The 25491-nt window shown below is 38.1% G+C and overlaps 1 protein-coding gene and 2 long non-coding RNA genes across 5 annotated transcripts in view; 1 reads left to right on the top strand and 2 right to left on the bottom strand.

The window, feature by feature from the left end:
* The window catches only part of LOC117322207, a 133817-nt gene that overhangs the window by 21025 nt on the left and 87301 nt on the right, over positions 1-25491 (top strand). The window lies entirely within an intron of this gene.
* Positions 2499-3318, bottom strand: LOC117322209. The gene is made up of 3 exons (XR_004531495.1): positions 3259-3318; positions 2871-3224; positions 2499-2822 (listed from the first exon to the last, which is right to left on the bottom strand). It is a non-coding gene; the product is annotated as an uncharacterized LOC117322209 (long non-coding RNA).
* LOC117322208 lies at positions 3911-4477 on the bottom strand. Of its 3 annotated transcripts, none has more exons than XR_004531492.1 (3): positions 4282-4477; positions 4096-4225; positions 3911-4040 (listed from the first exon to the last, which is right to left on the bottom strand). It is a non-coding gene; the product is annotated as an uncharacterized LOC117322208 (long non-coding RNA). The 3 variants fall into 3 exon arrangements; XR_004531493.1 differs by having other exon boundaries at positions 3911-4012; XR_004531494.1 differs by having other exon boundaries at positions 4310-4477.

Raw genomic sequence — 25491 nt, 5'->3', positions numbered from 1 at the left:
ATTAAAATACAACTGAACCAATCTTTATACAGGTGAATGATCTCCTTGAATCTTGTTAAATGTTAGCTGTGATGTGTGAAAAGGTATCAAAGCGTCATTTCCATTGAAAAATAAATCTACTGTTATGTATTTTCAATTCAATAAATAGCATTACTGGCATGTAGCTCCAAATCAATTTTACATGCATGGGTACTGTGTTACTTAAATTGTAGTAAATGTACATATATGTATTCTACTATATAATTACTGTATTTTGATATTCAGATGACTTCTAGAGGTAGTTAGGTTAGACCATTTCTCTGTATTAAACTTTGAATTTTGGCAAGTATTTGTTATCTCGGCAAAGGAGTAGAATTCTGCATTGGTTATGAAGTTCTCTTTGCTATATACATGGGCAGATCTATGTGAATAGCATCAGCTGGCCAACTTCACATCGTAAACCTGTTAGCATGGTGCTTTTAGATGACTCTGCTTTGAATGTAGGTATTAGATCTATGTGGGATCGTGCTAGACATAATGTAGGTATTAGATCTATGTGGGATCGTGCTAGACATAATGTAGGTATTAGATCTATGTGGGATCGTGCTAGACATAATGTAGGTATTAGATCTATGTGGGATCGTGCTAGACATAATGTAGGTATTAGATCTATGTGGGATCGTGCTAGACATAATGCAATGTTTCTGTAATTATACCAACACTGTGATATATCTTACTCTGATGTCTAGACTCAGGTGCCATGACTCTTTTTATTTCTTCTGCACTAAAACTCAAACAGTGAAAGATTAATTCATAGAAATTCTATCTGATTTAAGGTATTGGGGACTTGTTATTTTATTGGAGGGTTAGGGTGAGACTTCTGGAAGTTAATCCAATGCTACAGAACTATACTGTCTCCGATAAATGTATAATGATTTACTCTGCCACTAGATTTGGATAAAAAAAATATGTGTACAGTGACACTACCAGTGTAAAGGACAGGTATATGAAAATGCATGTGATGTATTATTTTCAAAATAAGGAACTGTTAAACCATTTGAGAAAATCTTTGAAAGACCAAAAAGAAAAACAAAAAGAAAAAAAAAATCTGGGTACATCAAAACTTAATTGATACATGTAACATGAAACAAAAGTTAATGTTTAAACCTAAATTTTAATTTGCACTAAGTAAGGTGTTTATAAGGCCCTATATATATTTTATAAAACTAAACTTATATGACATATGACTTTCTGCTTGGTTGATGAAAATGAGAAGATTATAACATGGTGGATTGCTATAATATTATTATCAACAATATAGAATTTTTAATAGTTTAAACTCTGCAGATCCTAATTTAAATCTAATTGTAAATGTGGGATTTTCCTTTTACACAGTTGGTATACAGATTGTATAAATGTCATTCTGTAATCTTGGACTATGAAAACTCCAGTACCAGATGAGATAGGAAAATATTGTTGACAGAAATCTATGACAATTATTATGAGAGGTTTGTGATTCGCCCACCTTCACAGGGCTCTACATGATTGTTTTTGTGTCGCCTACGATAACTCAAGCTCTAGTTGGCTGTTTAAACTCAAGGCTCATCAAGATTTTACCAAAAGTGCTTGCTTGGAATTGCTTTTCAGTTCCGAACATTAAAGGTCAAGGTCACTATTACTAAAAATACTAGATTTATTTCCTTGTGCTAACTCAAGTTCCGTGTTTGGGCCCATCAAACTTAATTATTTATGCAGTTTTTCCTTACTACAAGTGCTTGTATTGCATTGTTTTTTTACCGGTCTGAGGTCAGATATCAAGGTTACTGTTACTATGGATAGAAAATCTGTAGCCGTGCAATATAACTCTGATCTTGTAATGACCCAACTTTCTGCACAGGTGAAAAAAAACACTTCCGAGGAATTCTTGTTTCTCACTTTTCAGTTTGGACATGTAGATTAAAAAACCTCTTGTCTGACAGCTAAATGCACTTGTCTAAACTGTCAGATTGTAGGCTTTTCTAATAAGCCTTCCTCACTGGACCATCCATTTGTTAACAATCCTGGTTATCACTAATTTTCAGAAAGTTCTTTATGGGTCTTTCTCAAATCTCACTTGTAGTTTCCCTTGGTCTTTTCGGTCTGTCTCTAGTTGTGCCTAGACCTGTACAAATTAAAAATGATTGGAAAATAAAATGACCGACAGCTAGGTGGCAGTTATCTTGGAATTGAGCATTTGAAAATTGTTACCAATTCTCCTGGTTACAATTTGAAGTTTGTTATCACTATTTCTCAAAAAGGTCATGATTGGTAATTCTCAGATTTCGTACATAGATTTCCTTTGGTCCATACTTTAAGCTTGTACTTCATATACTTGTACTTCATATACTTGTACTTCATATACTTGTACTTCATATACTTGTACTTCATATACTTGTACTTCATATACTTGTACTTCATATACTTGTACTTCATATACTTGCTTGATTTTGAGACTTCTGAAAAACAAACAATGGTTAACATGCAGCCATCTAGGGTATTTTTGCAGATGAAATTTGTTATTCCTAAATTCTCAGTTAATTTGATCTTTCTTAGATTTCATACATATGATCCTCTTGCTATCAAATGAACAAGAGGAAGGGGGGAAAGAAGGGAAAAATAGAGAAAAGATCAATCTTCCATATATATATATATATATATATATAAAACCAATAAAGATAATTCATTGGTGGGCACCAAGATCCCAAGTTGATAATCCAGCCACCTTCATTCCCCGTAGATAATTCAGACAACTTATTAATTATACCCAGTAAACAATCTTCATTCCAAGTAGACAATCCAGACACCTCCATTCCCAGTAAACAATCTTCATTCCAAGTAGACAATCCAGACACCTTCATTCCCAGTAGACAATCCAGACACCTCCATTCCCAGTAGACAATCCAGACACCTCCGAATCCATTCCCAGTAGACAATCCAGACACCTCCGGATCCATTCCCAGTAGACAATCCAGACACCTCCATTCCCAGTAGACTATCCAGACACCTTCATTCCCAGTAGACAATCCAGACACCTCCATTCCCAGTAGACAATCCAGACACCTCCATTCCCAGTAGACAATCCAGACACCTCCATTTCCAGTAGACAATCCAGACACCTCCATTCCCAGTAGACAATCCAGACACCTCCGGATCCATTCCCAGTAGACAATCCAGACACCTCCATTCCCAGTCGACAATCCAGACACCTCCGGATCCATTCCCAGTAGACTATCCAGACACCTTCATTCCCAGTAGACAATCCAGACACCTCCATTCCCAGTAGACAATCCAGACACCTCCGGATCCATTCCCAGTCGACAATCCAGACACCTCCATTCCCAGTAGACTATCCAGACACCTCCGGATCCATTCCCAGTAGACAATCCAGACACCTTCATTCCCAGTAGACAATCCAGACACCTCCGGATCCATTCCCAGTAGACAATCCAGACACCTCCATTCCCAGTCGACAATCCAGACACCTCCATTCCCAGTAGACTATCCAGACACCTTCATTCCCAGTAGACAATCCAGACACCTCCATTCCCAGTAGACAATCCAGACACCTCCGGATCCATTCCCAGTCGACAATCCAGACACCTCCATTCCCAGTAGACTATCCAGACACCTCCTCCCAGGAATCCATTCCCAGTAGACAATCCAGACACCTCCGGATCCATTCCCAGTCGACAATCCAGACACCTCCATTCCCAGTAGACTATCCAGACACCTCCGGATCCATTCCCAGTAGACAATCCAGACACCTCATCCCAGTAGATCAGACACCTCCATTCCAGAGCACAGAACCTCATTCCCAGTAGACAATCCAGACACCTCCATTCCCAGTAGACACCAACCTCCCGGATCCATTCCCAGTAGACAATCCAGACACCTCCGGATCCATTCCCAGTAGACAATCCAGACACCTCCGGATCCATTCCCAGTAGACAATCCAGACACCTCCGGATCCATTCCCAGTAGACAATCCAGACACCTCCATTCCCAGTAGACAATCCAGACACCTCCATTCCAGTAGACAATCCAGACACCTCTATTCCCAGTAGACAATCAAGACACCTCCATTCCCAGTAGACAATCCAGACACCTCCGGATCCATTCCCAGTAGACAATCCAGACACCTCCGGATCCATTCCCAGTAGACAATCCAGACACCTCCGGATCCATTCCCAGTAGACAATCCAGACACCTCTATTCCCAGTAGACAATCCAGACACCTCTATTCCCAGTAGACAATCAAGACACCTCCATTCCCAGTAGACAATCCAGACACCTCCATTCCCAGTAGACAATCCAGACACCTCCATTCCCAGTAGACAATCCAGACACCTCCGGATCCATTCCCAGTAGACAATCCAGACACCTCCATTTCCAGTAGACAATCCAGTCACCTTCATTCCCAGTAAACAATCCAGACACCTCCGGATCCATTCCCAGTAGACAATCCAGACACCTCCATTTCCAGTAGACAATCCAGTCACCTTCATTCCCAGTAGACAATCCAGACACCTCTGGATCCATTCCCAGTAGACAATCCAGACACCTCCGGATCCATTCCCAGTAGACAATCCAGACACCTTCATTCCCAGTAGACAATCCAGACACCTTCATTCCCAGTAAACAATCCAGACACCTCCGGATCCATTCCCAGTAGACAATCCAGACACCTCCATTTCCAGTAGACAATCCAGTCACCTTCATTCCCAGTAGACAATCCAGACACCTCCGGATCCATTCCCAGTAGACAATCCAGACACCTCCAGATCCATTCCCAGTAGACAATCCAGACACCTCCATTCCCAGTAGACAATCCAGACACCTCTATTCCCAGTAGACAATCCAGACACCTCCATTCCCAGTAGACAATCCAGACACCCCTATTCCCAGTAGACAATCCAGACACCTCCGGATCCATTCCCAGTAGACAATCCAGACACCTCCATTCCCAGTAGACAATCCAGACACCTCTATTCCCAGTAGACAATCCAGACACCTCCATTCCCAGTAGACAATCCAGACACCCCTATTCCCAGTAGACAATCCAGACACCTCCGGATCCATTCCCAGTAGACTATCCAGACACCTCCATTCCCAGTAGACAATCCAGACACCTCCGGATCCATTCCCAGTAGACAATCCAGACACCTCTATTCCCAGTAGACAATCCAGACACCTCCATTCCCAGTAGACAATCCAGACACCTCCATTCCCAGTAGACAATCCAGACACCCCTATTCCCAGTAGACAATCCAGACACCTCCGGATCCATTCCCAGTAGACAATCCAGACACCTCCGGATCCAGTAGATTAATAAAATCTTCCTCTACTTTGAGGATGTGATAGAGAAATCTCCCATCTTAGTTGTCTAACCCAATGCTGTGCCAGTCAGGAGTGAACAGAGAAATCACACTAAAGGGAGTGAAATCAGAAAGATCCTGAACAGGTAAAATTGGGAGACAAATCTGTGAATGATGGGAGAAAATTAAGACATCTTCATTCCCAGTTGAAAATTCAGCCACCTTTCTAATCCAGCTATATTTTAATGTCCAGTCACCTTTCTAATCCAGCTATATTTTAATATCCAGTCACCTTTCTAATCCAGCTATATTTCGATATCCAGTAACCTTTCTAATCCAGCTATATTTTAATGTCCAGTCACCTTTCTAATCCAGCTATATTTTAATGTCCAGTCACCTTTCTAATCCAGCTATATTTCAATATCCAGTCACCTTTCTAATCCAGCTATATTTCGATATCCAGTAACCTTTCTAATCCAGCTATATTTTAATGTCCAGTCAACTTTCTAATCCAGCTATATTTTAATGTCCAGTCACATTTCTAATCCAGCTATATTTTAATATCCAGTCACCTTTCTAATCTAGCTATATTTCGATATCCAGTAACCTTTCTAATCCAGCTATATTTTGATATCCAGTCACCTTTCTAATCCAGCTATATTTTGATATCCAGTAACCTTTCTATTCCAGCTATATTTTGATATCCAGTAACCTTTCTAATCCAGCCAAATGTTTCATTATCCATACACCTTTTCCCAGTAAGTAATCCATCCACCTTCATTCCACTAACTTATTACAGTTACTGTGGTAACTGAACCACCTGCGTCCCTGTCCCCGGTAGATAATTTAGTACCTTCATTTGCAGTAGATAATTTGATCCAGTCATCTATCTCTCCAAAACAAAATACATATAGGCATCAGTTTTTGTTGAAAAAGTACTGTTTTTCAAATGAAATATATTGACCGACAAACAGCCTGCAGGTATGGTGCTGACTGGTTTAACTTGAAGCTCATGGCCCTGAGGTCTACTAAAATATCAATATTTTATTATCCTTTCCCTTATATTAACAACAGGATTATAAAATGTTTAAAAAAAGGAAATGCATTATAGCCTTCACGTTTGTGAAATGAATTAAGGGTTTTCCCTATTATAATTGTGTATGTTTAAACAAATTGATTCCTGAGTTGCTGTGTTTAAATCGGCTATAATGAATACTGAATGTAATTAAAATGTAATGAGGATATGGTGTGTGTTGGGGATGACTGGTACAGGGACTATTTATATAACTTTGGTACATATGGGTCAGACTTCATCTGAGTCTGAAAGTTTAAATAATTGTAGGCATTTCTACTTTATAGCCATTTACATCCAAGGAGGCACCATGATGGCGGGCCAATCCAGGGACAAACTTTGGAGGATTTGGGGCGTTTTTGTTTATTTTAGCATATAAAACTCTGACAAGGATGGTGAAAGAGGGGAGAGCAGGTTTGAAATAAATAAAAAAAAAACAGGTTCATATTCATTAAGTTAAATTTTATTAAAATTGATCTTTTTGAATTGATAGGATCAGATATTGAAAGATATAAAGGTCAGCTATCTTATTTTTATGAGTGCTTATATAGTTAATGCATTCTTAATTGAAGTCTAAATTAAAAAATATTGACATTAATGCTCAGATAAAAATGTATCTTCAATTTAATATATAATATATATATGCTGGTAGGTATTTTATAATTTATATTAGGTACTTTGTAATAGATTGATCTTTTTTTGCTCTAGATGTTTTGTATGCTACACATATGATATCAGATACATATACACAAGATGAAAAAAAAATGCAGATTGTTGATATTAGCAACTTGTTTGCATCTTCTCTTTCAATCAACTCCCTTTTTGAACCCTAGTGTTGTAATGTACCAGTATCAATTCTATCAAGAAAAAAGAAATTGGCTTGAAAACATAAATTATGTCAAAAGTACTGCATCTCTTTCTGCTTTAGATATAGATCGGGTTCCTACTCTTAGTTGGAAGTTATATACTTTGTCTTAATAATGTGATAGCGAGTCCTGAAGGGGAATTTCCAGCCAAAAATTTGGCACTTTTCTGGAGAAAGGGTCCCCTTAATTGGTCGTAAGTCAGCTATAGTGTTACACATTAACACGTGGATGGTTTAATTTTTTTTTTAGAAGTAGGACAACTTGGTTGTTTTAAGTATTTCCCTTTTTGGTCGTTAGGCGCTCCCTATTATAGGGTTGCTGGCAACTTTTTCATAATTAGGTGTCCGTGCTTGTACAAGTCTTTGGTACAGGAAATCGTCATTAGGACAATGGGAGGGCCAAAGATAACATAGACTGTATCAGTTTCACCTGTGTTGTGACTAGGATTTTTATGTTTGACATTTTCACACAGAGAGCATGTATATCATCTGATTTTGTACAAAATGTTTCTTGATCTTTCTTTTTGTTGAAGTTAAGCAACATGTATAAGATATCAGGTGTCTAGGAATGATAAGTTAGACAACATGTATAAGATATCAGGTGTCTAGAAATGTTACAATGTTAGGTCATCTGACCACAAGGCCTTAAGGGTGACCCTGTTATTATGCCTTTTTTTTCACATCTTTGGCATATGTCTTCAAAACTCCTGAACTGAAATTTGCAGGAATGTAACATCATCAAATATGAACCAAAACAATACAATAACCTAGACAAAAAATCATTTGAGATATGTTGGGCAAAGAAGGAATTCTAACAGTGTGTGCAATGAAAAATGTCATCCTGTTCGTTATATAAATATATATGTATATATATTGAATAGATTCACCATTAAACCCTCTTGGGCCTTTTGTTTCAAATCTTGACAATGCATGCCTCATCAGTGAATATGTCCATCTCACAGATGTCTTTTTCTGCAGTCTGAAAGTAAAGGTAACAATTTATTGTAACATAAGACCAAAAGTGTCTTAGTCTTAAATGTATGAATATTTGTAGGATTAACTTCCTAAAGCCTGAATTCTATGACTACTACTAGACCTCATTTGTGACCTTAAAAGCCTGAGCTCTGTATGTGACTATTTATGGACCTCATTTGTGACCTTAAAAGCCTGAACTGTGTGACTATTTGTGGACCTCACTTGTGACTTTAAAAGCCTGAACTGTGTGACTATTTGTGGACCTCACTTGTGACTTTAAAAGCCTGAACTGTGTGACTATTTGTGGACCTCACTTGTGACTTTAAAAGCCTGAACTGTGTGACTATTTGTGGACCTCACTTGTGACTTTAAAAGCCTGAACTGTGTGACTATTTGTGGACCTCACTTGTGACTTTAAAAGCCTGAACTGTGTGACTATTTGTGGACCTCACTTGTGACTTTAAAAGCCTGAACTGTGTGACTATTTGTGGACCTCACTTGTGACTTTAAAAGCCTGAACTGTGTGACTATTTGTGGACCTCACTTGTGACCTTAAAAGCCTGAACTCTGTGACTATTTCTGGACCTCACTTGTGACCTTAAAAGCCTGAAGGCTGTGACTATTTCTGGACCTCACTTGTGACCTTTAAACCCTGAACTCTGTGACTATTTCTGGACCTCACTTGTGACCTTTAAACCCTGAACTCTGTGACTATTTCTGGACCTCACTTGTGACCTTAAAAGCCTGAACTCTGTGACTATTTCTGGACCTCACTTGTGACCTTAAAAGCCTGAACTCTGTGACTATTTCTGGACCTCACTTGTGACCTTAAAAGCCTGAACTCTGTGACTATTTCTGGACCTCACTTGTGACCTTAAAAGCCTGAACTCTGTGACTATTTCTGGACCTCACTTGTGACCTTAAAAGCCTGAAGGCTGTGACTATTTCTGGACCCCACTTGTGACCTTAAAAGCCTGAACTCTGTGACTATTTCTGGACCTCACTTGTGACCTTAAAAGCCTGAACTCTGTGACTATTTCTGGACCTCACTTGTGACCTTAAAAGCCTGAACTCTGTGACTATTTCTGGACCTCACTTGTGACCTTAAAAGCCTGAACTCTGTGACTATTTCTGGACCCCACTTCCTAAAGCCTGAACTCTGTGACTATTTCTGGACCTCACTTGTGACCTTAAAAGCCTGAGCTCTGTATGTGACTATTTATGGACCTCATTTGTGACCTTAAAAGCCTGAACTGTGTGACTATTTGTGGACCTCACTTGTGACTTTAAAAGCCTGAACTGTGTGACTATTTGTGGACCTCACTTGTGACCTTAAAAGCCTGAACTCTGTGACTATTTCTGGACCTCACTTGTGACCTTAAAAGCCTGAAGGCTGTGACTATTTCTGGACCTCACTTGTGACCTTTAAACCCTGAACTCTGTGACTATTTCTGGACCTCACTTGTGACCTTTAAACCCTGAACTCTGTGACTATTTCTGGACCTCACTTGTGACCTTAAAAGCCTGAACTCTGTGACTATTTCTGGACCTCACTTGTGACCTTAAAAGCCTGAACTCTGTGACTATTTCTGGACCTCACTTGTGACCTTAAGAGCCTGAACTCTGTGACTATTTCTGGACCTCACTTGTGACCTTAAAAGCCTGAAGGCTGTGACTATTTCTGGACCCCACTTGTGACCTTAAAAGCCTGAACTCTGTGACTATTTCTGGACCTCACTTGTGACCTTAAAAGCCTGAACTCTGTGACTATTTCTGGACCCCACTTCCTAAAGCCTGAACTCTGTGACTATTTCTGGACCTCACTTGTGACCTTAAAAGCCTGAACTCTGTGACTATTTCTGGACCTCACTTGTGACCTTAAAAGCCTGAACTCTGTGACTATTTCTGGACCTCACTTGTGACCTTAAAAGCCTGAACTCTGTGACTATTTCTGGACCCCACTTCCTAAAGCCTGAACTCTGTGACTATTTCTGGACCTCACTTGTGACCTTAAAAGCCTGAACTCTGTGACTATTTCTGGACCCCACTTCCTAAAGCCTGAACTCTGTGACTATTTCTGGACCTCACTTGTGACCTTAAAAGCCTGAACTCTGTGACTATTTCTCGGCTTCACTTGTTAGCTCTTACCTCAAGCTTGAAATCTCTTTCGATTTCTAGGACTTGCTACCTACAGTCTGAGCTCTGTGACTATGTACTGCTGTACATTCTGAATCAATACTCTATGCTTATGTAAGTTTATATGTGCCAAGTGACGACACATCCTTGTGATTTCATCAAAGACTACCGTACAATGTATATTGATCAACATTTTCTTTCATATTTCATCCTTCAGTGTTTAATATTACATAGTTTTGTGTAAATTTTCATGTGACCATTAGGCCTTGGTAGAATAGACACATACCTTAATTACACTGCCTGCACTTCCTGACCTCAATCTACACAGTATATAAATCAATTACTCAGTGTGTATCAAATATCATTGTGTCCTTGTTAAATCGATCAGATATCAAAGTCAGAAGAATTTTTTTATGGAAATATGAATTGAACCAGTTTGAAATAGATCTGTACAGATTTGAAGAAGAGAAGTAAAATATAAACAAAGAACAGAATTGAGTAAAATATAAACAAAGAACAGAATTGATTCAAAACTGATAATGTTCAGTTGTTAATGAGAATTATGCTAATATATGATTGAGAACTGGTATTCATCAGGATAGTTCAGTCAGAAATTAGGACACAGGTGCCTACATTTTTGCAAATTCTGCCTGAAATATTGACCAGTTTAATGAAATTTAGTATTCATTTTAGCTGTATCTCATAAATCTAAGTACACAATGATTATCAAAGTTATAGCCCCTGATTTACTTACGCTGGAGAATTTGAAGGACTTTTCAAGTCTACTTCGCCTACAGATTAAGATGGACTTTATCTTTTTACAAAAATCTTGGTCCTTCATGCCAGCAGATGCAACTGACTTTAAATAGTATTTACTGCCCTTTGACAGAGTTATGGCCCTTAATTTAAGCATATGAATACCCATCCTCCCGCACATTTAATTTCTGTCATCAAAGCCTATATATGCTTGAATATAATTTGATATAATGCATCACTTAAATTACATATCAAAAAGAAACAATAACAATACAAATTCAATCCATAGAGATGTACACAGCAAATCTAGTAATGATTCAGTTCAAGGAAAAACATAATTATGTCCCCCAAACGATCCATGGACAGAGATATCTCCATCCGAGAGTAAGAGTTTGGCCAGTCAGCACGAGACTTGCTGAGTGCTGGCCAGCCAAACTCTTACATGTGCACGAGGGTAGAGATATCCTTGTTCGCAGAACTGACCGGTACCCATGTTTGATTATTTTTTCGGCATAGCCATATAATATTCTTTTGGCCCCGGATATGACGCGACAGGTGGCGTTACTGGTCAAGATGAAATATGTGATTGGTCAATGTAGCGGTAAATGTAAAATGCAGATATGCAGTTAAAAACGAGTACAAGCTGGATGTATCCTTTCAAATGTCACATTACTAAAATCATATTCCTGATTCAAATGCAGTCTTATTATCACCAAAAATGATTCAAACTGATATAAGTTTGGTATCCATGCTAAAACGCATTAACTCGTTAATTTATTTCGCCAGCAGTTTTACATTTTAACCACCAGCATTAAAATTGTGCCGTTTATCTTTTTTAAAGATATTTCTTGTTTTCATATACAGTAAAACTCACTTGTGTCGAATATGGTTGAATCGAATACATCGGATAAGTCAAATGTTTCGTTCGGTCCCGATTTTTTCTCTTCTCTATCTTAGTAAATTAAGCACAGATGATTCAAACACTGTTGAATCGAATACTGCGGTTGTGTCGAATATATTTTGTGGTCCCTCCCTTCTAAACTATACCAAAATTTCCATTTTTGTGTCGAACATCGAGTCGTCATGCTGTCCTCGCCTGATTGACCGAGTGTAACCGATCAACCGTAAGGGTGTTACCAAAGCCTATTGTTAGTTCCCGGCTGTCGGTTGCACATCATCCCATTGTTTATACAGGTGCACAGGTGAAGTAAAAAGTTCAGGTATACATAACTAAGAATAAAATAGCACGTTTTAGTCTACAAACCAATATTTGTTCTGTTTACTGTTTTGATACACATAGCCGCCGAAAAAAAATAGGAAAAAGTAAACGATAAATTACATATCTTCCATCGAAAAATGCACAGAAAAAATACTTGTCTGTCATTGATTTATTTATTAGCTCACCTGCCCGAAGGGCAAGTGAGCTTATGCCGTGGCGCGGCGTCCGGCGTCCATCCGGCGTCCGTCCGGCGTCAACTTTTCCATTCAAGCAACTTCTTCTCAATAACCAAAAGGCCCAGAGACCTAATATTGGGCCTGTAGCATGCTGGGGTAAAGGGCTACCAAGTTTGTTCAAATGAATAACGTTGACCTTCATTCAAGGTCACAGGGGTCAAAAAGGCTAAAATCTTTAAACGACTTCTTCTCAATAACCAAGAGTCCCATGGAGATGATATTGGGTCTGTAGCATGCTGGGGTGAAGGGCTACCAAGTTTGTTCAAATGAATGACCTTGACTTTCATTCACGGTCACAGGGGTCAAATATGCTAAAAAAAAATTAAACGACTTCTTCTAAATAAACAAAAGACCCAGGGACTTGATATTGGGTCTGTAGCATGCTGGGGTGAAGGGCTACCAAGTTTGTTCAAATGAATGACCTTGACCTTCATTCAAGGTCACAGTAGTCAAAAAGGCTAAAATCTTGAAACGACTTCTTCTCAATAACCAACAGATCCAGAGACCTAATATTTGGCCTGCAGCATGCTAGGGTGAAGGGCTCCCAAGTTTGTTCAAAAGAATGATCTTGACCTTCATTCAAGGTCACAGGAGTCAAAAAGGCTAAAAATCTTTAAACGACTTCTTCTCAATAACCAAGAGTCCCAGGGAGTTGATATTTGGCCTGTAGCATGCTGGAGTAAAAGGCTACCAAGTTTGTTCAAATGAATGACCTTGACCTTCATTCAAGGTCACAGGAGTCAAAAATGCTAAAATCTTTAAACGACTTCTTCTCAATAACCAAGAGTCCCAGAGACCTAATATTTGGCCTGTAGCATGCTGGGGTGAAGGGCTACCAAGTTTGTTCAAATGAATGACCTTGATCTTTATTCAAGGTCACAGGAGTCAAAAAGGCTAAAATCTTTAAACGACTTCTTTTCAATAACCAATAGTCCCAGGGAGTTGATATTGGGTCTGTAGCATGCTGGCGTAAAGGGCTACCTAGTTTGTTCAAATGAATGACCTTGACCTTCATTCAATGTCACAGGGGCCAAAAAGGCTAAAATCTTTAAACAACTTCTTCTCAATAACCAACAGTCCCAGAGACCTAATATTTGGCCTGTAGCATGCTGGGGTAAAGGGCTACCAAGTTTGTTCAAATGAATGACCTTGACCTTCATTCAAGGTCACTGGAGTCAAAAAGGCTAACATTTTTAAACGACTTCTTCTCCATAACCAAGAGTCCCAGGGAGTTGATATTGGGTCTGTAGCATGCTGCGGTAAAGGGCTACCAAGTTTGTTCAATTGAATGACCTTGACCTTCATTCAAGGTCACAGGAGTCAAAAAGGCTAAATTTTTTAAATGACTTCTTCTCAATAACCAACTTTCCCAGAGACCTAATATTTGGCCTGTAGCATGCTGGGGTGAAGGGCTCTCAAGTTTGTTCAAATGAATGACCTTGACCTTCATTCAAGGTCACAGGAGTCAAAAAGGCTAAAATCTTTAAACGACTTCTTCTCAATAACCAAGAGTCCCAGGGAGTTGATATTGGGTCTGTAAAATGCTGGGGTAAAGGGCTACCAAGTTTGTTCAAATGAATGACCTTGACCTTCATTCAAGGTCACAGCAGTCAAAAAGGCTAAAATCTTGAAACGACTTCTTCTCAATAACCAAGAGTCCCATGGAGTTAATATTGGGTCTGTAGCATGCTGGGGTGAAGGGCTACCAAGTTTGTTCAAATGAATGACCCTGACTCACATTCAAGGTCATGTCGATCAAGTATGCTTAAATCTTTAAATGACTTTTAGTGAAAAGCCAAAGTGCAGAGAGACATTATATTGGTCCTGTAGCATGCTTTCAAATAACTGCAGGATCCATATATGAAAAGATCACTGCATTGCAGGTGAGCGATTTGGGCCCATTGGGCCCTTGTATATGCCTAAATTCTGAATACGACGATGCAATAGTAAAAATGATATGTGGGAGGTTTTTACTCTGTTCAAAAGATCGTGGCAATGCATATCATTTTCCTGAACTGTTTATTATTTAATATTGTTAAATTGTAGAACAATATGAACGGATTTCAAGATAATTAATAATGTTAGTACAATATATACATTTATATTCTTATAATGTATGTAGCGTTTTCATAGAATATTATACTGTCATTGTACGACTCCCGTGTGTAAATCGCGTGTCTATGTCAAAGATGATTTTACGCATGAACTGTTTTGATCTGTAACTTTGCACAATATTGTTTATTAGATAAAGGGATCATTCTTATCATGTACAATTAATTAATTTCTTTGTTATTATTTATTGCTTATTTTCGACTATGTTATCAAACACTTGTTCTGCATACAACCGATGATAGTCGGATATTTTGTTTCCGTATACACACGAACACGGATAAGTCGAACCATCGGATAAGTCAAATATTTTGCTTGGTCCCGTCGACTTCGACTTATCCGAGTTTTACTGTACATTCAAGCAAATGTAAGTTTTTATTAAAGTTTTTCATTGCGCCATCTACAATGCCCCTTGGAATGTGCATCAAAACTGATGATGTCATTTATTATTTACGAAATAGCTACTCAGCGTAAAATTATAATGTTATATTATTATGAGCAGCGTCATATAGCGTGTGCCAGCTGACTTTACCCCCCTGTGTGAGATAGATTTTCCCTAGCAACTTGTTCAATTTCAATGAAATTGGTATATAGGGATATTGAGTGATGCCGAACACAATGTTTTGACTGTGGGGGCATTTGGGGGTCCCATTACAAATAGTACTTGTTATTCTTCTTCTTTTTCTTCCACCGTAAAAGTTTCTTGACACATTTCTTTGGACTGAACTTCATGAAACTTGACACAGGTGTTCATCATGGTCAGGGGGTGTGCAACTGACCCTTTTTTCATGATCGGTCAACCAAGAGGCCCACAATTTCCAGCCCTCTGATTAGTCAAAATTTAGATATTGCCCGATTTTTATGAAATTTGGTATGTAGCTATTATATGTACATCATGGGACACCGGTCACTCTGGTAACATCACTTTCACATTTTAACTAAATGGCTGCCATTTCCTGGCCTCTGATTGGTGGAAATTCAGATATTGCCAGATTTTGATGAAATTTGGTATATAGGTACATCATGATTCAATGCCAAATTTTGATAGAAAAAATTCATTCGGAACTAGTACTCTTGGGGGAATTTAAATGTCGCTTATTTCAATGTTAGATACCGTCAGGTTCAGGATGAGACCGGAAATAATTCTTCCCAAAAAATGCTAACAACACACTAGACAATCTTGTCTCTTCTGCGAAGCATTTGTTTTTGATTATGTATTATGATTCACGCTTTAACATATTTGAAGACATTTGTTGAATTCAAATAAATTATAGAAAAGCAGCTTAAATCGTACACAATGACCTGTTTTATCCCTGAGTATTCCGAACTATTTTCTGTGCAAATTATTATTGGAAAGCGATAAGTGAAATGTCCGATTGTTTTTACATTCGATACTTAAAATGAAAGTAGAATACTTCTGGTTGGTTCATCATTTCCGAGAAATATGCCACACATAAAATGGCTGTGCTGGTTGAATTGGTTTAAGTGATTATGATGCGAAACCTAACTTTACTTAGTAGCTTGTTTCTGCAACAGATTCCAATAGCAATAAAGAGTTTGCATGTTTTAAATCAGTCCATAGTGAAATTTCAGTAAAAATTGGTACATAGGGGTTTTTGTGGATGCCAAAGTAACGTGGTAACATATTTGGAAGTTTTGGTTGTCAATGTAATTATATGAAGGCCTCCGATTGGTTGAAATTTAGATATCATCTGATTAAGTTAAAAATTAGTACATACAGGTTATGAGGTATGCGGAACAACATGGAGACATTTCCAAAAAGGTTGGTTGCTATGGTAACGAAACGGAGACCTCTGATCAGTTGAAATCTAGATATTTTCATATTAAGATTGAAATTGGTACATAGGGGTTATGGGATATGCTGAACAAAATGGAAACATTTTAAGAAAGTTTGGTTGCCATGGTAACAAAATGGAGGCCTCGGATTGGTCGAAATTAGTGAAAATGGATATAGATAGCTATCGGTTATGAAGAATACTCAACACAATGGTATGACTCAGTGGGGTGATTAGGGGCATCTGTAATGGTCCCCATTACAATCAGTACTGGTTTCTATTGCTCTTAAATGTAGAAATTATGCTTTTGTAAACTTTCCTAATTAGAATAATTCTGCCACAAATCATCAGTTGACACTTATCCAAAATATGTATCTGTTTTGAATATCAGATGTCTGATAATGTGTGATTACTCAATCAGCAGGTGTAACTGTTGTTGGCTTTCTTGACTGTGTAGTTAACACTCCGTACTTGTAACTGTTGTTGGCTTTCTTGACTATGTAGTTAACACTCAGTACTTGTAACTGTTGTTGGCTTTCTTGACTATGTAGTTACCACTCAGTACTTGTAACTGTTGTTGGCTTTCTTGACTATGTAGTTAACACTCAGTACTTGTAACTGTTGTTGGCTTTCTTGACTGTGTAGTTAACACTCAGTACTTGTAACTGTTGTTGGCTTTCTTGACTGTGTAGTTAACACTCAGTACTTGTAACTGTTGTTGGCTTTCTTGACTATGTAGTTAACCTAACAAATGTTGGTGTAGTTTTAGGGATCTGCACAGAGAATAAAACATTACCAGCATCCTGTGAAAGTCTGTATTACTTGCCATTACAAGGCATTGATTGTTGTGAGTCACCAGATTGTGTCGTAAGACCTTCACATTGACATGGGTTTATGTTCATAATAACCATTAGTGGAGACAATTCCTTGTACTTTGGGAGCTCAAGAATTTGAGTCATCTTCTACTTTAGTCAAATTGCTCTTGTATGGCAAAAAAAAAAATTAATCATAAACTCGTAAAGGTATATGTATTTTGATAATTTATATCACAAATTAAGATATTTAATTAAAAGATATCAATTGACTTTACCATGTTTAGAAGATCTAGAAGACATTCTTTTTTATTGGTCTGGAGGTACAATTACATCACATATTTATTCTGTAGTGCTTTATCAAATTGTTTTATTAAGAAAATTGTCAAAATGTCACAAGATACATGTACATCCCGGTACATTATGAAAATTGTCAAAATGTTACTTATATCAGTGTCTTGCAGCTGGTTAGAAATCATATTTCAGCCATAGGATACCTTAAAATTGAAACATTGTGAGATCTACGGAAAATAAATAAGATATAATGAACTTACTCATTAAGACAATTATTTGTTCGGGCAGGCATGTTAAACAAAATTTTAAAGCCAAGCAGACGTGTGGCTACATTGTAGATGAAAATATATATTTCCACATGATCCATCATTTATTGTATTGATTTAAAACTTCCTGTTCATTGCTATGGAGTGTGAAAGTTTTTTCCTCAAAACAGTTACAGTTTTGTAAATTTTACTATGACTATTGACTATACATTGTACATGTACATATATCACCGACTAAAATACGCCATCGTCTGATTTTGTATAGTAGTACATGTGAAGTCTTGTTTAATTCAGTCGCTTATTAAAAGTGTCCAAACATGTGTAAGTTATAGAGCTCTAAATGTAACAGTATTGCCTGGGTTAGGAAAAAGTCCAACTTGTTAATATCATGAAAAATCAATACAATTGTTGACTGGTATTTCCTGAAGAAGGGAAGAAAGCAACAAATGGCACTATAGTGCTGTTCATGTATTTTTACAAATCAAATTTTCAGTGAATTACTAATGTTGAGAGAAATAAATCTGACCTAACAAAAAAGAGAAAAAAAAAGGTGACTCGTTTATTAGCTCACCTGGTCCGAAGGACCAAGGTGAGCTTATGCCATACCGTTGCGTCCTTCGTCCGTCCGTCCGTCAACAATTGACTTCTTCTTCATAACCACTGATCAGAATTTGACGAAATTTTGTCAGAAGCATCCCTATGGGGTGTGGACTCAAAATTGTACAAATGGTTAGACTGACCCCCCAGGGGTCTGAGGGGCGGCGCCAAAAGCGGTCAATTTGGCTATATTAATAGAAACGACTTCTTCTCTGAAACCAAGCAAAGGATATTGCTCCTATTTGCCTGGTAGCATCACTATGGGGTGAGGATTCAAAATTGTAGAAATGGTGGGGCTGACCCCCTGGGGGCCTGAGGGCGGGGCCAAAATGGGTCAAAATTCCTATATTTATATTAACGACTTCTTCTCTGAAACCAAGCAATGGATATCACTCATACCGTATTTATTCTAATAAACACCCCCACCCTAATAAACGCCCCCCCCCCCCTTTTTTGGAAAGAAAATTCCTCAATTCGAGAAAAAGAACTTACCGTGGCACAGTTATATCCATCCACGTGTGTCCAGAGGTAATTATTTAAAGGATATATCCAACATAAAACTAACACAAACCACAAAACAAAGTTTCAGTAACTGTATACACAGTACCACTATATGTTTCATGGTGTGAAATGGGTACATACAACAGATCTCACAATTTACCGACTCTGAAATTTTGATCTCCGTTAAACGCCCCCCCCCCCCCCCCCCCCCCTTGGAAAAGTTTCACACCCCCAGGGCGTTTATTAGAATAAATACGGTATTTGCCTCGTAGCATCACTATAGGGTGGGAATTCAAAATTGTACAAATGATGGGGCTGACCCCCTGGGGGCCTAAGGGGCGGGGCCAAATGTGGTCAATTGGGCTATATTGATATAAACGACTTCTTCTCTGAAGCTGAGCAATGGATATTGCTTATATTTGCCTGGTACCATCACTATTGAGTGGGGATTCAAAATTGTACAAATGACTGGGCTGACTCCCCAGGGGCCTGAGGGGCGGGGCCAAATGTGGTCAATTGGGCTATATTGATATAAACGACTTCTTCTCTGAAGCTGAGCAATGGATATTGCTCATATTTGCCTGGTGGCATCACTATGGGGTGAGGATTCAAAATTGTACAAATGGTGGAGCTGACCCCCTGGGGGCCTGCGGGGCCAAATGTGGTCAATTGGGCTATATTGATATAAACGACTTCTTCTCTGAAACCAAGCAATGGATATCACTCATATTTTCCTGGTCGCATCACTATGGGTGGGTATTCAAAATTGTACAAATGGTGAGGCTGACCCCACGGGGGCCTGAGGGGCGGGGCCAAGAAGGGTCAATTTGGCTAAATTGATATGAACAACTTCTCTGAAATCAAGCAATAGATATTGCTCGTATTTGACTGTGAGCATCCCTTTGGGGCCGCGATTCAAAATTGTACAAATGGTGGGGCCGACCTACCTGGGGCCTTAAGGGTGGGGCCAAAAGTGGTCAATTAGGCTAAATTGATATAAACAACTCCTCTGAAACCAAGCTATGGATATCGCTCATATTTACCTGGTACAACCCCCGGGGTAGGGATTCAAAACTGTATAAATGACAGAGCTGACCCCCGGGGAGCTAAGAGGCGGGGCCAAAAGAGGTCATTTTGGCAGAATTGATATAAACAATTTCTTCTCTGAAACTAAGCAATGGATATCTCTCATATTTGTATTATACAAATTTTGGGGTTGACCCCCCCAGGGGACTTAGGGGTGGGGCCAAAAGGGTCAATTCGGCTAAATTGATATGAACAACTTCTTCTATGAAATGTCAGCTCATATTTGACTGGTAGCATCCTTTTGGGTAGGGATTCAAAACTTTGTAACGGAAGGAACTGATCCCATGGTGCAGAGGGTGGGGTCAAAAGGGGTCAATTGGTTTAAACAACTTCTTTTCTGAAACTAAGCAATTGATATTGCTCACATTTCTGTGGTAGCATCCAGGGTTGCGCTGAAAGTCAATTTCATTTCATGGATTAATGCATTTTTTGGCATAAAAACCTCACGTACCCATATAAAATGCCTATGATATATTGACATAGCAATACCAGTGACAAATATACTTAATGATAATTCTTGTTTCATATCTCATGAAATCCAGGTGAGCGATACAGGCCCTCTAGATCTGGGCCTCTTGTTATTTTTTATTTACTTTCTCCTCATCTAAACAACCAGGTTCGGAGAAGAATGATCGGAATGTTTCTGATGTGTTTGGACCTCATTAAATTTGTTTATTTGTTTTTTTTTTCTTTTGAAATGCAGTTGCAAAATCACACATTATCCGATTTGAGTTTGAGTAGTGCCACAAAATATATTTTGAGTTAGTGTTTTGGAATAGTAATACATATGTGCAAAAAACGACTTAAATCTGTAAAAGAAAAATTGAAATGATAACAATATTTGTAGCATTCAAAGATATGATATTCAAGAACTTAAGCAATACATTCAATCGTGAAAAATATCGAGATTGCAATATGTGTCAGATAAATAAATAAATAAAAAAAATTAAGAAAATGCAGAAGCGTCCAAGCACCGATATTTTTTAAAAGTGCCGAGGTACATATATACATTTGTAAGTGCCGGATCACTTAATGACCAAATTCTGGATCGTTAACTACGATAAAGATTTGCTTTTCCAGTCACTTTCACAACTTTTGGTTTTGTTTTTCGTTTTGTGCTTTACATTTGCGTTTATTGTCGAGCATTTTCCGTTTTCCATTTGCATTTATTGTCGAGCATTTTTCGTTTTCCATTTGCATTTATTGTCGAGCATTTTTCGTTTGCAGAAATGCATTTTTCGTTGAGTGTTTTGCATTTGTATTTACTAAGGTTTGCTTTTGGTTTGACCAATTCTTTTTGTGTTTCGTCGCATTTAAAGGGAATGTTAAACGCATCAGGGTCTGTTCCAGTGGCAGAGACTGTGTCTTTAATTTCTTTGCAAAGCTGTTTGTGAGATCTGTTTTGACATTATTTTATATAACATGAATTAAAAATATTCTCAAAACATCATAAAATTTAGCTTATTTCCTCCCATCCTGTAACATTTATCCATTTACGTCTTTGATTATAGATGATATCGAACCAACCAAACTGACATTTCTACTTCATTGTTGACCATTCAAAGCTAGAGGCTCCCAAGTTTGAACATGAGGACAGTTTCATGTTATAAAGCCCTGATTGTCACAGAAGTTTGATACGGTTGACGTTGAAGTCAGTTCTGAGTTTATTTGATGGTAAATGTTTCTTCTGCTGACAAATGAAAAGTGATAAAGACTCAAGAGTTTCACCGTATTTGGTGTACTCAAGTTTGGAGAATAGTTATGCTCTGTCTTGTTTTACATCTTGATGGTCTCACATCATGATGATGGATGGAAATGATAGAGGTATAATTGAATAAAAAACAGGAACATTAACTATCTTTATAGAGTAATTCTATTATCAGCTATGTGCTGAGTATCTATTGGGAACTTCTAATGAGTAATTTAGCCTCAGGAGGCCCCTGACAATGACCAATCAATGTGGTCATTGAACCTTCATGAGGCCCCTGACAATGACCAATCAGTGTGGTTATTGAACCTTCATGAGGCCCCTGGCAATGACCAATAGGTGTGGTCATTTGATAAAACATATATATATTTAGGCCCTGATCATTATAGGCCTACCCTGTCACTGGAAGAAGACTCTCAATATATGAGGTGTTTGTCAATATTGGCAACATTCAGAAGGTTCGTTTGCAGCTGCATGTGCAGTCCATGCACCAAGTAAATTTCAATAAATCTGTAATCCCTTGTCCAGTAAGATTTCAGCCTTACATACTCTTCATGGATTGAAGGTTCCTAAGGTGCTTTTATCAAAATTGTAAATTTCATGGCCCCTGAGTGTCACATTCCCCATGGGGACGGGGTAAATTTTACTATAGTTTATATAGGAAACTCACATATTTTAGCATAATTTGTTTCATTTTCATTGGAAATTGGTTAGCATTTGGTCAGGGCTAACTATTCTGAATGACATATTAGCAGGGAATGTCAAGGCCTTGTTATGGGGTCAAAAGTAGGTAAAAATAAAAATCTCAAATTGAGTAATTGCTTTCATCTCACATGAAAGAACATGATTACTGAAACAGAATGTGGAAGTTTAATGATCATCAGATGAAAAAGACACAGATATGGCACTTTGAAAAAAAAAAAAATGCAAATGTTTTCCCGCCAAAATTTTAAAAATCACCCGAAACTGCACATAAAAAAGTTTCTGCTCTTTTATCTATACACATGAAGGCTGGATGTTTGGCATGCAGCTAGCATGTGTGACTGGCTACAAACGATGAAAAAAATATAAAATTTCAGAATTCTTTCAAAAGGATTTGTTTTGGTCACATTTAAAAGAACCTGCTCTTATGAAGCTGTGTGCAATGTTTCTAGGTCAAATCATCGAAAATGACAGATATTGCACTTTGAAAAATGTTTTCTGGTCAAAATTAGAAATAATCCATCAGTTGGAATTCAAAAGTTTTTTTTAGGTCACCTATTGTGATTGCCTTTTGCAGGTCTACCAAGTTTGTTCAAATGGAAGACCATGGCCTTTGTTCAAGGTCACAGGTGTCAAATTAGCTTAAAACTTTAAACAACTTCTTTTTAATAATCAAAAGGCCAAAAGACCCAATATTGGGTCTGTAGCCTTCTTGGATGAAGGGCTCCCAAGTTTGTTTAAATGGATGACCTTGACCTTCATTCAAGGTCACAGGGGTTAAATAGGCTAAAATTTATAATCAACTTCTTCTCAATAACCAGTGAAGAGGCCTAGGAACTTGATATTGGGCCTGTAGCATGGTAGGGTGAAGGGATACCAAGTTTTTTTCAAATGAATAACTTTTACCTACATTAAAGGTCACATGGGTCAAATAGGTTAAACTCTTGAAACAATGATTTTTCGATAGCCAAGAAACCTGATATTAGGCCAATAGTATGCTGTAATGCAGGGCTAGAAAATCTATTGACATGAATAAACCTAGCTAGCCTAACCTGATATTTGAAATAAGTGGCAATCAGCATTATATGTATCAGCAGAAATGACCTAGATCAATTTCAAAGTTGCTGTAGAGCCAGTTGAGCGATACAGGCCCATTGGGCCTCTTGTTCATTACTGTGTAATATATAAGTTTGATAATTATTAGAGTTGCTGGCTGCAATAGTTATGCAAATAGTTGTGCTTGACCACCAAATTTCAAGGATATAGTATATGTAATCAAATGAACAATAGAACAGAAGTGAAGAGAAAACAAGGAGAAAACATAGGTATAGCATATATATGAATGTGACTGTCAGATTGGTAACATATCCCATGTTTTGGTCAAATACTCTTCATGGATGGAAAGGTTTTCAAGTTTTTTATCAAAATTTTGAATGTCATAGCCCATAGGTTTCATGTTTGTCACTGAAGAGGTGGTAAACTCTGCTTATGAGTTGATGCAGAGAAATAGGGAAATGACATTTTAATGGAAATTATTCAAAATGTTTAGAATTATGAGGGGAAAACTATGCTACTTATTCAGGAACCGTTTAAAAATACATTGTAAATACATCAAAGATAGTTATATGTTTTAAGTCTCAGATGACTGTTATAAGGCCCATATAGGCCTCTTGTCTTTTTATACTTTTCATTCAAAACAAAAAGACATCAAATACAATCATTCATGTTAAATCAGGTGTATTTTAAGTGAATACATGGCCAAGAAAACACAGAAATGAAATGGGGACTTTTCTCAAATGGAGATTGCGAATGACAACATTTTTACTAAACATTGTGCATTTAATTCATCAATTGCTCCTATTAGTGCTGTAACGATACATCGATACGTATCGATATATGTTCGTTTTGTGCCGCGATACGATACATCGATACAGTCATCCCTGTCTCGATGATTAAGAATAAATATGGACAATGGCTAACGCTGACAGCCATGTGTAATTCCGTTTAACTTTATCTCTCTATCTATATCTATATCTTAGTACTAAACCTCCTCCGACTTGTAAATCAAAGATATTCGTTGACTTGAAACAAGTCAAAGGTCCACGGCACATGGAACTTACCTATCGAAGTAGAGTATTCAGTATTGCGTATTCACAGAATGGGAGGCGGAGTTAACATATTCCGGGAACACAATTACTTGAATTCGCATTAAATCGGCATCACCCTCATTTGACAATTTTACACCACCAGCAAGACAAGCATTGAAAACCGAAAACTGTGGACAGGTTTAACACAAATAAAGCCGAAAACCGCTATGTTTAAAAGCTGATAGCAAACATGCTTCATGATGTATCGATAACTAGTTTATAATAAATGATGTGCGCCCTTTTCGGCAGTAAAAATGAATGTTTCCGTGAGTTGTAACTTGTTGCACGTTGTTGACCTAAGGTATAACATTTAGAGTCGACAATGTTTCAGTGACAAGACTCAAGAGTCCTGTTTATATTTGACATTTATTTAGATCTGTTTAATTCTACTGTTTTTGTTAAAAATGTGTTCAATGAGTGTCATTAAAACTTCAGATTGAACGTTAAATATTGTTTGATTTGTTTCAATTTATGACAATTTCACGTATACGCGATAGGTATCATATCGTGATGTCTGTATCGCAATACGTATCGTATCGTGACATTGTTGCCGATACACAGCACTAGCTCCTATGCTCAAGTGACTTTCTTTGAAGTTTTCAAGACAAACTCTGCATGATGGTGTGTAATTCCAGCATTCATAGTCCTGGTTGATTTTGCTTGATAAAATGTCAAAGATAGTACTAGTACTGTTATCCAGGGATCCCCTCTACAGGGGCCGCGGTGGCCGAGTTGTTAAGGTGTCCCGACACTTTAACACTAGCCCTCCACCTCTGGGTTGCGAGTTCGAAACCTACGTGGGGCAGTTGCCAGGTACTGACCGTAGGCCGGTGGGTTTTCTTCGGGTACTCCGGCTTTCCTCCACCTCCAAAACCTGGCAC

The sequence above is a fragment of the Pecten maximus genome, chromosome 2, assembly GCF_902652985.1.
Source record: "Pecten maximus chromosome 2, xPecMax1.1, whole genome shotgun sequence".
NCBI classification, from domain to species: Eukaryota; Metazoa; Mollusca; class Bivalvia; order Pectinida; family Pectinidae; genus Pecten; species Pecten maximus.
The sequence above is the reverse complement of the archived record's forward strand: the minus strand, read 5'-3'. Positions and strand labels throughout refer to the sequence as shown.